This window comes from Nicotiana sylvestris, chromosome 8 (genome assembly GCF_000393655.2).
Source record: "Nicotiana sylvestris chromosome 8, ASM39365v2, whole genome shotgun sequence".
In the NCBI taxonomy this organism is placed as follows: domain Eukaryota; kingdom Viridiplantae; phylum Streptophyta; class Magnoliopsida; order Solanales; family Solanaceae; genus Nicotiana; species Nicotiana sylvestris.
This window is the reverse complement of record NC_091064.1, coordinates 13341835-13354458: the sequence shown is the minus strand read 5'-3', so window position 1 is coordinate 13354458 and position 12624 is coordinate 13341835.

Sequence of the window (12624 nt, the reverse complement as noted above, 5' to 3'; positions counted from 1 at the left end):
TCCCTAGGACTTACGCTTACTATTTTCAGCATGTCCATTTCACTATCATATCACTTATAAAACCCTGCATTAATTGTGTTAATAACCGGTATTTTTGTGATCACGTTCTTACTGCTATGCACACTTAGAGATCTTGTTTTAGGCTTAAACAACACTAACAAACATATCATTTCTGCATATCCTGGAAATCATGTTTAAACACTGCAATATTCGTGTATATAGAAATCATGCTTAGATTCTGCATCATTATGCATCTCTGTACGTTAGATACCATGTCTTTAGGATTTCATTTATATTTGCTTAAGCACGCCTAGGCTAACTATGAATGCACAAAAATGAATAAAACTATTTTACTCAGTTTTTACAATCAACTGCAATAATTCTATGTGCTGAATACCTAGAACAACATGTTTTTTAGGTAATAAAAACCGTCTTAATGATTCGGAACAACTATTGCCTTGTTTTGCGCCTAGGCAAGCCTTAGGTAATAACCGGAATAAAATGGGAACTGTCTTTGTTTAATTATTAATTGCTACAACAAGCAGGCAGGCCTGAGTCGGACTTCTGTTCTGAGTTATATAATGAATCGGGTTCTGACTTAAACACCCTGCTTAGGATTTTAAATTCAGACCTTAACTGTGTATAAGTCGTGATGTCTATGTGCATTGTTTGCAGAGGTATAACTGAGCCTTCTATATGCTTTTATGTTTTCTTCATAATTGCGGTCTTATATGTTTTGTATGTCGCTTTAGTATTTTTACCTTTAAACCTGAGGGTTTGCCTAGAACCTCCTTCTTATGGGAATAAGAGTCCTAAAATTCCTCCGGGACTGATAGTAAGGAACAGGTAGAAGCATGCAATAAGAGTCGAGACCAATCATCGCTCTAATTACCTTCACAGGGTGGGAAAGGGTAGATATGGATATGATGACCAATGCACTAATACCACATGTATCCCCTATTCCGAGGAGTGTCATACCGGGTATTGCATTGATGTGATCCATTTTACAAACAAACCTACGACGCCCCTTTTATTTTTATAAGTATGCTTAGCTTATAACTCTTTCAAAATCTAGCCTTTCAATAATTGTTTCCAAACACTTGTGCATTTAAACTTAAATCCCCTCTTATTTGAGCCTTACTTGTTTATTTGCTAATTGCACAAATTCACAAAAACCTTTCTGGTCGGGAACTACACTAGTGGATCCTGAGGGGTGCCTACCACCTTCCCCTTAGGATAATTTCAAGCCCTTACCCTATCTCTGGTTATCAAAAATAGTTGTAGTTGAACCTTATAGGTTCCCTAATACACCTTAAAAACCGTTAGGTGGCGACTCTTCAAACACCCAATTCCCAAAAGGAAATGAGTCATCACACCCCATGAATGTCGAAACCTGGACTCCTCTCCGCGAAAGGGAAAAAGGGGTTGCGACACATATGCTTCGTGTCAGTTGAAGATTCATGAGAAGAACTATCTGGTTCATGATTTGGAGTTAGCAGCCATTGTTCATGCGTTAAAGATTTGAAGGCTTTATCTATATGGCATGTCATCTGAGGTGTTTACAGACCACAAGCGTCTACAGTATTTGTTCAAGTAGAAGGAGCTAAATTTGAGGCAGAGAAGGTGGTTGGAGCTATTAAAGGACTATGATATCACCATCTTATATCATTCGGGAAAGGCCAATGTGGTGGCCGATGCTTTGAGTTGGAAGTCAGCCAGTATAGGAAGTCTTGCTTATATTCCGGTCGGTGAGATACCACTTGCTTTGGATGTTTAGGCTTTGGCCAATCAGTTCGTGAGGTTGGATATTTCTGAGCCCAGTTATGTATTAGCTTGCATAGTCGCTCGTTCTTCATTATTGGAGCATATCCGAGATCGGTAGTATGATAATCCTCATTTGTGTGTCCTTAGGGACACGGTGCAACACAGAGGTGCCAAGCAGGTTACCTTAGAAGATGATGAAGTTTTGAGGCTGCAGGGTTGAGTTTGTGTCCCTAATGTGGATGGGCTCCGGGAGTTGATTTTAGAGGAGGCCCATAGTTCCCGGTACTCAATTCATTCGGGCACCACTAAGATGTATTAGGATTTGTGATAGCATTATTGGTGGAGGAGTATGAATAAGGACATTGTTGCATATGTGGCTCAGTGTTTGAATTGTCAGCAGGTTAAGTAAGAGCATCAGAGGCTTGGTGGTTTGTTCTAGAAGATTGATATTCTTGAGTGGAAGTGGGAGTGTATCACTATGGACTTTGTTGTTGGACTCCCACAGACTCAGAGGAAGTTCGATGCAGTGTGGGTTATTGTTGATAGGCAGACCAAGTCAGCACATTTCATTTCGGTGGCAGTCTCCTATTCTTCCGAGAGGTTAGCTGAGATCTATATCCGGGAGATTGTTCATCTTCATAGTGTGCCCATGTCTATCATTTCGGACCGAGGTACATAGTTTACCTCACATTTCTGGAGAGTAGTTCAGCGAGAGTTGGGCACACGGATTGAGTTGAGCATAATATTTCTTCCTTAGATGGACGGGCAGTCCGAGCGCACTATTCAGATTTTGGAGGATATACTCCGAGCTTGTGTCATTGAGTTTAGAGGCTCGTGGGATCAGTTCTTGCCTTTAGCGGAGTTTGCCTACAACAACAACTACTAGTCGAGCATCCAGATGGCTCCTTACGAGGCTTTATATGGTAGACGGTGTCGGTCGCCGGTTGGATGGTTCGAGCCGGGAGAGGTTCGGTTGTAGGGTACGGATCTAGTACAGGATGCCTTGGACAAGGTCAGGATCATTCAGGATAGGTTTCGTACGGCCCAGTCCAGGCGAAAGAGTTATGCTGACCGTAAGGTTTGAGATTTGACATTCATGGTGGGTGAGCGAGTATTGCTTCAAGTGTCACCTATGAAGGGCGTGATGAGGTTTGGGAAGAAGGTCAAGCCTAGCCCTAGATTGTCAGTCGTGCATCTAGTGTTTCAGGTGTCCGTGCTTCAGAAGTATCATGGCGATCCATCCCACGTGTTAGATTTCAGCATTGTCCAGTTGGACAAGGACTTTTCCTATGAGGAGGAGCCGGTAGCTATTCTAGACCGGCAGGTTCATTAGTTGAGAGCGAAGAGTTTCCCTTCTGTTCGTGTTCAGTGGAGAGGTCAGCATGTTGAGGCATCGACCTGAGAGTATGAGTCTGATATGCAGAGCCGTTATCCCCATCTTTTCCCCGACTCAGGTACTTCCTTCTTATGTCTGTTCGAGGACGAACGATTGTTTTAGAGGTGGAGGATGTGATGACCAAAAAGGTCATCACTTGTTTTAGAAACAAATCTTGTGTTTCGAGGCCTTAAAACCTCCTTTTTACCATACCTCAATTTGCGTGCGTGGTCCGGACCTATATTTGGAAAGCCTTTTATGTGAAAATATGAGAAACGGAAATTTCTAGAGTTAAAATTTGATTATGGATGACTTTGGTCAACATTTTGAGCAAACAGACCCTGATCCATGTTCCGACGATCCCGGGAGGTCCACAATAAAATATGGGACTTGGACGTATGCCCGAAAATGAATTCCGAGGTCCCAATCCTTAGAAATCAATTTTAGAAAGAAAATGTTTTGCTGAATTATCTATGAAATAAAGAAAAGAATTAATGTTTGAAACTATTGGTATCGGGCTCGTATTTTGGTTCCGAAGCCCGGTACAAACTTGTTAAAGTATTTAAACGATAACTGTGAAATTTGGTGAAAAATGGAGTTTATTTGACGTGATTTGGACCTCCGATCGAAGAGTTATGAACTTTAAAGTGTTCTTGAAGAAAATGATGAGTTTTGAGGTTTAATTCATAGTTTTACATGTTATTTTCATGCTTTGGTTGCACGAGTAAGTTGGTATGCTGTTTTTAGGTTGGTGTGCATGTTTGGTATGGGGCCCTGATAGCTCGGGTGAGTTTTGGATAGGCCACGGAGTGGAATTTAACTTAGGGAGCTGCAGGGTTTTAGCTAGTGTGTTGCAGGCGGCTCGCAAATGCGAGCAATGGGTCACAAATGCGAATAGTGGCCTGGGCTGCCTTGGACGCAAATGCGAAGAGGACTAGATTCCTCAGGGTTCTCAAATGTGAACCATTTCGCAAATGCGAGGTTAGCAATCTAAGGGGTTCGCAATTGCGAACCCTGGTCACAATTGCGACACCTGCAGCCTGCAAAAAATCATAACTTAGACGCATTTCAACCATTTTGCAAACCCTTTCAAAACCAAAACACTCTTGGGCGATTTTTCAAAGACAAGTATTCTTCCAAATCGATTGTAAGTCATTTCTAACTTGGTTTCATCAATGTTTAACATCATTTCTCATGATTTCAACTCAAAATCAAAGGTTTTCATGGGGGGAATTGGGTGTTTTGGATGGAACCTAGGTTTTTCAAATTTTGGGGATTTGGACCTCGATTTGAGGTCCGATTTTAAAATAAATTATATATTTTGGTTCATAGGGGAATGGGTAATCGGGTTTTGGTTCGAACTTCGGGTTTTGACAATGTGGACCCGGGGGCGATTTTTGACTTTTTGGGAAAAATATTAGAAAACCTATTTTCATGTATTGGAATTGATTCATGTAGCATTTATTGATATAGTTAAGTAACTTGTGGCTAGATACGAGCGAAGTGGTGGTGGAATCAAGAGGTAAAGCGATAGTTGAGACTTGAATTGTGTTCGTGGCATCGAGGTAAGTGTTTGGTCTAACCTTAGCTTGAGGGATTAGGAGTTGTGTCTTATTTGCTATGTGTTATTTGTTGAGTACGACATATAGGCATGATGACGAGTATCTATATGTTGGTGTCAAGCATGCCTGTGAGTCTTATTCTATGACTAATGTGATTCTATTTGTATTGTTCATGCCTTAAGAGATGATTTCTATTGTTGAGCAAATCTTGTGGAAGTAATAGTGATATTTGAACATTGAGGAGCATTGGCTCAAGTTGTATAATAAATTGTGGGAGTATAATTGGCAATTGAATCTTATAGGGCATTGGCTCAAGTTGTGAAGTGAATTGTGAAGTAAAAGTGAAAAAGAGAAGAGAATTTTTATATTGTCTCCCTTGACGGGTTGTTGTTGCTTTAAATGCTATCTCCCTTGTCGGGATGTTGATGCTTTTGATATTGTTCCCTTGCCAGAATGTGATTGTTGAACTATTGTTCCCTTGTCGGGATTTTCTTGTAATTTTATTTATTTCCTTGCCCTATTGCTTGTGATTGTTGTTTGGGTGAGGAAGAGTGTTAAAGCACGAAGGGTGATGCCATGCATTGTTTTAGTGAGAGTGTGTTAAAGCACGAAGGGTGATGCCGTGTATGATTTTGTGAGGAAGAGTGTAAAATCACGAAGGGTGATGCTGTGCTGCACGATGTACAATTCCGTGCCGATTATATTGATTTTATGGTGAGGATGAGAGTAAAAGTACAAAGGGTAATGTCGTGCATTTTATATTGATTCTTATGGTGAGGACGAGAGTAAAAGCATGAAGGGTGATGACATGCACTTGTTTTATTTCTAATCCTTGTTGATACTTGAGTTATGTTGTTCCTTGTATTTACCTACTATCTTTCTATTATCATTTAATGTTTCCCCGCAGTATGTTTTCCCCCTCCCATTCTAAACTGTATATTCCTGCTTTTATTTTCCATTGTATATGATTTAACTGCACAGGTTTGTTTGGTAGTCTGGTCCTAGCGTCGTCACTACTTCGCCAAGGTTAGGCTAGGCACTTACTAGCACATGGGGTCGGTTGTGCTGTTACTATACTCTGCACTGTGTGCAGATCCCGGCGCAACAACTTTTGGACCTTGGCTTGGGTGGTTGCCTTCAGTCCATACGGAGATCCAAGGTAGTCCTGTAGGTGTCCACAGGCCCTTCCTTCCTGTTTCATTTATGTAATTCAGAAATAGTGTTGTACTTATTTTTCAGACCTTGTTTGTAGTATTCCTAGACCTTCTGTGAAGTTGTGACACCTGTTTTGGGTAGCTTTTATTTAAGAAATTGTACTGGAATTATTTAAATGGTTTAATTCTTTCTTCCGCTTGTTTAAATTTCGTTGTTTATAAACTGTTGTTCACATTGTTAAAGGATTAAAATGGGAAAAAGGTAATTTGTTCAAATGGTTGGCTTGCCTAGCTTTCACTAGTAGGTGCCATCACGACTCCCGAGGGCAGAAAAATCCGGGTCGTGACACTTCTGTAGGAAAACGAAAAAAACGAATCCAGAGAAGAAGAAAAAGAGAAGAGAAGAAGAAGAAAGTTTTGGGCAAAGTCTTAAGAAGAACTGGGAGTTGAAATTGAAAGTATTAAAGTTCTCCTTCGACTCAAGAGGTTAACCTTCTTCTTCTCATCTGTTGAATTATTTCACTGAACTATGCAATTTCATGTAGTACAAAAGAATTCAATATCACATTTCTCTTATATATACAACTACTATGGAGATAATAAGGCTATAAGGGTTTGGTTTAACCACTGATAGGTCTACTTCTAGAGGAATAAATTATACTCCCTCCGTTTCAATTTATGTGAACCTATTTCCTTTTTAGTCCGTGCCAAAAAGAATGACCCCTTTACTTATTTGGAAACAAAGTACCTTTACACAATGTTTTATAGCCACACAAAATATATGTGCCTCATTTTACACCACAAGATCCAAAGTCTTCTCTCTTTTCTTAAATTCCGTGCTCAGTCAAATGGGTTCACATAAATTGAAACTGAGGGAGTACTAAATAGTTTGAAACTGATAGAATTATGGACTAGTTCTATGATTAAATATAAATACCTTTTTATTTACAAGATTTGTTTTTGACTAATTTAAATTAATCATAGCATGGGTAAATATAAATCCACAAATTAAGACTCAAACTTGAACCCCGATGATTAGGTTTTCTAAAATAGCTATGAATTAGCCTAAATAAGGAAATTAACATGAGATCGATATTATGTAATTATAGATTGATTGGAGGAATTTGTACGAATTGCTCGAGGTGAAGTATTTGGTATCACACGAGTACTGTGTGTAGTAATCTTACTGCAAATTGTGTTTTCATAACTTGCATGATTTTACACATGATTTTTAATATGAATATGTTACCAATTATTTTAAGTTGCATATGGGACAAGTCTTGTTCTCGATATGATACCGAAATAGTTATTTGAGAATATTACTGTTGTTCTAAAGATTACTGTGAGTAGGCCAAATACCCCCTTCTCGACCATACGCTGAGCTTTCACATATGAGATAACACTACGGGTAGAATGACCAGGAATCATTCTCCACTCTCAATGAGGTAAACTCGATAAGGCTAAGGTCAGAGTCTTGGCATGACAGTCCAAGATAGCATGGTAAGGTGATAACCAGTCCATCCCAATATGACATCGAAATCAACCATGTCCAGAAGAAACAAATCTACACGAGTCTCAAGACCCCCAATCACAACTATAAAAGAGAGATGGACTCAATCTACCACAATAGAATCACCCACTGGTGTACACACATATACAGAGGCACTCAAGGAATCACTAGGCATGACCAGATACGGTTCAAAATAAGATGACACATAGAAGTAGGTAGACCTTGGATCAAATAAAACTGAAGCATCTCGGCCACAAACCAGAACAATACTTGTGATAACTACATCGGAAGCCTCAGCCTCAGGCTTGGCTGGAAGAGCATAACATCGGGGCTGGGTCCCACCACCCTGGACTACATCTCTAGGACAGCCTGCAGCTGGCTGGCCTCCAACGCTGGCGGTATGAGCCCACCTCTAGCACCTCCAGCACCTCTACCCCCACCTCTAGCTGGTTGGGCGGGCTGTGGAACACCTGGTGCCTAAACCAAGCACGGTAACCCTGCTACTGCGACTGAGTACCCACCATTCTCGGACAAGCCCTCCTGATATGACCATACTTACCACACTCAAAACATCCACCTGAGTGATGCGGCTGAGGAAACTGAGACTAACCATGGCGACCTAAATGACCACCCCGAAAACTATGGAACGACGGTGCACTGATAGGAGTTGGTGGTGTATTGTAGGGCTGCTGATCAAAATACTGCATATGAGAACCACAACCACCTGAAGCATCGTGAGATACCTGAAGTGCTGATTGAAAGGCCTAAGAGGATGACCTCTACCATACGAATCCCTGCCTCCAAACGAGGCACCACTGAATCTGCCTAAATGACGAAGCCTCTTATCCAACCCATAACCACCTACCTGCGACAGAACCATCTCCACTCTTCTAGCCATATTGTCCACCTCCTTGAAGGAAATCTCACTCCTTGTCTCCCTAGCCAATTGAAGACGAATCGGCTGAATAAGTCCATCAATGAACATCCTCACCCTCTCTTCCTCGGTAGGAAGTATGATAAGAGCATGACGAGCCAAGTCGATGAATCTGGTCTCATACTAGGTAACAATCATAGAACCCTGCTGGAGATGCTCAAACTGCCTCCGATAGGCCTCTCTCTGAGTGATGGGGAGAATCTTTTCTAGAAATAGCTGACTAAACTGCTCCCAAGTCAAGGCTGGTGATCCGGCTGGTTTAGCTAAACAATAGTCTCTCCACCAAGTCTTGGCGGATCCCGACAAGCGAAAGGTAGAAAAATCGACCCCATTGGTCTCAACTATCCCCATGTTCCTGAGAACCTCATGACATCTGTCTAGATAATCCTGGGGATCCTCAGAAGATGCACCGCTGAAGGTAGTAGTGAAGAGCGTGGTGAACCTGTCCAATCTCCACAAAGCATCAGCAGACATAGCTGCTCCATCACCGGTCTGAGCTACTATACCCAGCTGAACTGCTCCAACTGGCTGAACTGCTAGAGTCTGAAACTGGGGAGCTACCTGCTCCGAAGTGCGAGTAGCAGGAGTCTGGGCTCCTCCTCCAACTTGAGAGACGGTTGGTGCTATAGGAAGCAAGCTTACCCGGGAGACACTCTCCATATGCCCCACTAGATGGACCAGAGCATCCTGGAGTACTAGGGTAGCAATAAACCCCTCTAGGACCTGAGCTGGGCCCACCAGAACTGTGTGGGCCAGAACTTCATCATTAAAGTCAACTAGAGGCTCCGCCGCTAGTGCTGCTGCTCTGGGCTAAGCTCTACCCCTACCTCGACCTCTAGCACGACCTCGGTCTCTGCCCCTCATGGAAGCTACTGCTGGGGGCTCGGGTTGCTGGTCAATGGATGAGGAAGCACGTGTTCTCGCCATCTGCGAAAGAACAGAGTAGAAATTCGATTAGCATTGATAAACCAAACCGCACAACAGGAAGGAATAAATGTAAAGTTTTTCCTAACTCTGTAGCCTTTGGGGGATAAATACAGACGTCTCTATACCAATCCCTCAGACTCTACTAAGCTTATCTATGAATTGTGAGACCCATGTAACCTAGAGCTCTGATACCAACTTGTCACGACCCGAATTTCCCACCCTCGTGAGTCGTGATGGCGCCTACTAATATGAGCTAGGCAAGCCAATTATTGAACAGATTACCTTTATCCATTTTTATACCCTTTTAGCATTTATAAAATAATAATGTGAAAAATAGTGAAAATTTTATTATGTGGAAGAAATGTAGTAAAATATCTGATATATGAATCTAATACAACTGTTTAAGCCTTAATCACCCAGAACTGGTGTCACAGTACTATAGACGATCTAAGAGTGCTAAATACAAAGTCTGAAAATAAAGATACATTGTTTCCGAATCAAAGAAATGAAACAGGAAATAAAGGATAGAGGAGACGCCAGTGCCTGCGGACGCCTGCAGGTCTACCTTGGATCTCCGCATTGGCTGAAGGTAGCCACCCAAATGCTATGGTCCAAGAGCTGCTCGGGGATCTGCACATAGTGCAGAGTGTAGTATCAGCACAACCGACCCCATATGCTGGTAAGTGCCTAGCCTAACCCCGGTGAAGTAGTGACAAGGCTAGGACTAGACTACCAAATGAATTTGTGCAGTTATATAATATACAGTGAAAAATAAAACAGGAATAGACAAGTAAAGATGGGAGGGGGTTACATGTTGCTGGGGTGTATCAATATCAACAGTATGTCAAGAATAACGGCATAAGGACAACTTAGAATTCACGGCAAAACAATAAGAAACTTGTATCCAATCTATAAACACTTTGTGTCAACAATTGTTGCGGCGCGCAACCCGATCCCAATATATAACAACATTGTTGCGGCGTGCAAACCGATCCATATCATTTACCACTATTGTGTCATGCAACCCGATCCACATATATCATTGTTGCGGTGTGCAACCCGATCCACATATATCATTGTTGCGGCGTGCAACCCGATCCATATATAATATTATTGCGGAGTGCAACCCGATCCACATATAATATTGTTGCAGCGTGCAACCAGATCCACATATACAATTAACAATAACCATAACAAGAGTCCCGGCAAGGGATCAATAAAGAACTATACTATCCCAGCAAGGGAATCGATAGTATAAGTAACTACGTCCCGGCAAGGGAGAAACAACTATAACCAAACTTGTTCCAACACCTAACTACCTTAACTAACACCAATACTCAGTCATAAGTAATTTCCACGAGAATAACCATAATCATTGTTCAATAAAAAGAATTATCAACCTAAGCATAGTATTATCTAAGAACACAATAAATTTCAATTCAAGACTCAACGTCATGCTCGACACCAACGTATAGATACTCGTCACCATGTCTATATGTCGTACTCAACAAGAAGCAAGTAGCAAATAGGACACAACTCCTAATCCCTCAAGCTAAGGTTAGACCAACACTTACCTCGATGCCACGAACACAATTCACGTCTCAATTATCGTTTTACCCCTTGATTCCACCACCAATTCGCTCGTATCTATCCACACGTTACTTAATTACATCAATAAACGCTAAATGAATCAACCCCAATGCATGAAAATGAGTTTTCCAAAGTTTTACCCAAAAAGTCAAAAATTGCCCCGGGCCCACATGGTCAAAACCCGAGGTTCAAACCAAAACCCGATTACCCATTCCCCCACGAACCCAAATATATAATTTGTTTTGAAATAAGACCTCAAATCAAGGTCCAAATCCCCAATTTTTGAAAAATCTAGGTTCTACCCAAAACACCCAATTTCCTCCATGAAAATCATTGATTTTGAGTTGAAATCATGTTAAAAGATGTTAATAAAAGATGTTAATGATTGAAGAAAATGAGTTAAAATTGACTTACAATCGATTTGGAAGAAGAGTAGTTCTCGAAAAATTGCCCTAGGGAGTTTGTGTTTGAAAGGATGTGAAAAATGGTTGATTTTCGGCTAAGTATAAAAATTGTAGGTTGTAGGTATCAGAATTACGAACAGGATTAACAATTGAGAACCCCGACCTCTGTTATATTCGCACTTTCGAAAGGGTTCTCGCATTTGCGAATGGGTTCTCGCATTTGCGAGATGGGAATTGCGACTACTGTGTCTCATTTGCGACTGCTAGTTGAAGCTGGGGAAAATCGCATTTGCGATCAAAATCCTCGCAATTGCGATATGGGATGGCCTGGGATGCTTTCGTAATTGCGACAAGGCCCTCACATTTGCGAGCCAGGATTCACAAATGCGAAGCCTGCAGGCCTTAACACACCAGCTAAAAACCTGCAATTCACTAAGTCTAAAATCCACCCCGTGGCCTATCCAAAACTCACTCGAGCCCTCCGGGCTCCAAACCAAACATGCACACCAACCTAAAAACACCAAACGGACTCGTTCGTGCGTTCAAATCACCAAAATAACATCAACAACTATGAATTTAGCATCAAAATCATGAAATTTTCTTAAGAACATCAAACTTCCAATTTTCTCAAAAATGATCTGATTCACGTCGTTTCAAGTTCGTTTCTTACCAAACTTCACAGACTTATCTTAAATCACATAAAAGACCTGTACCAGAACCAAATACGGGCCCCAACCAACAATTTCTAATGACAATTCATTTCCAAATCTCATAAATAATTTCAGAAAATAATTTCTTTCAAAAATTCATTTCTCGGGCTTGGGACCTCAGAATTCGATTCTGGGCATACGCTCAAATCCCATATTTTCCTACGGACCCTCTGGGAGAGTTAAATCACGAGTACAGGTCCATTTACCCAAAATTTTGATTGAAGTCAACTTAATTTATTTTATAGTCAAAATTCATCATTTTTCACATATTGTCACATAAAGGCTTTCCGGTTACGCGCTCAAGATGTGCACGCAAATCGAGGGGAGACATAAAGAGGTTTTTAAGGCCTCAGAATGCAGAATTCACTTTTAAAATAAGTGATGACCTTTTGGGTCATCACATTTATATCCCAAAGAAAGAGGACCAAAAAATTTGCAACTCTACTTTTATGATAATGTAAATGAGATTGGAAATAGATTGGCTTGCTCAAATAAATTAAATGAATCGATAGTGAAGGAACTGATGGATATACTAAAGGCTAATCCATACTCAATGTTTCTGTGATCCTTAACAGACATGCCAAACTTGCAAAACTTTCACATTACACTAAAATGTGACGCTGGATTGGATCAACATGTATATAATGTGCCTACTACTACTAAAATTGCATCAATATAGGTTGATGAAAATGAT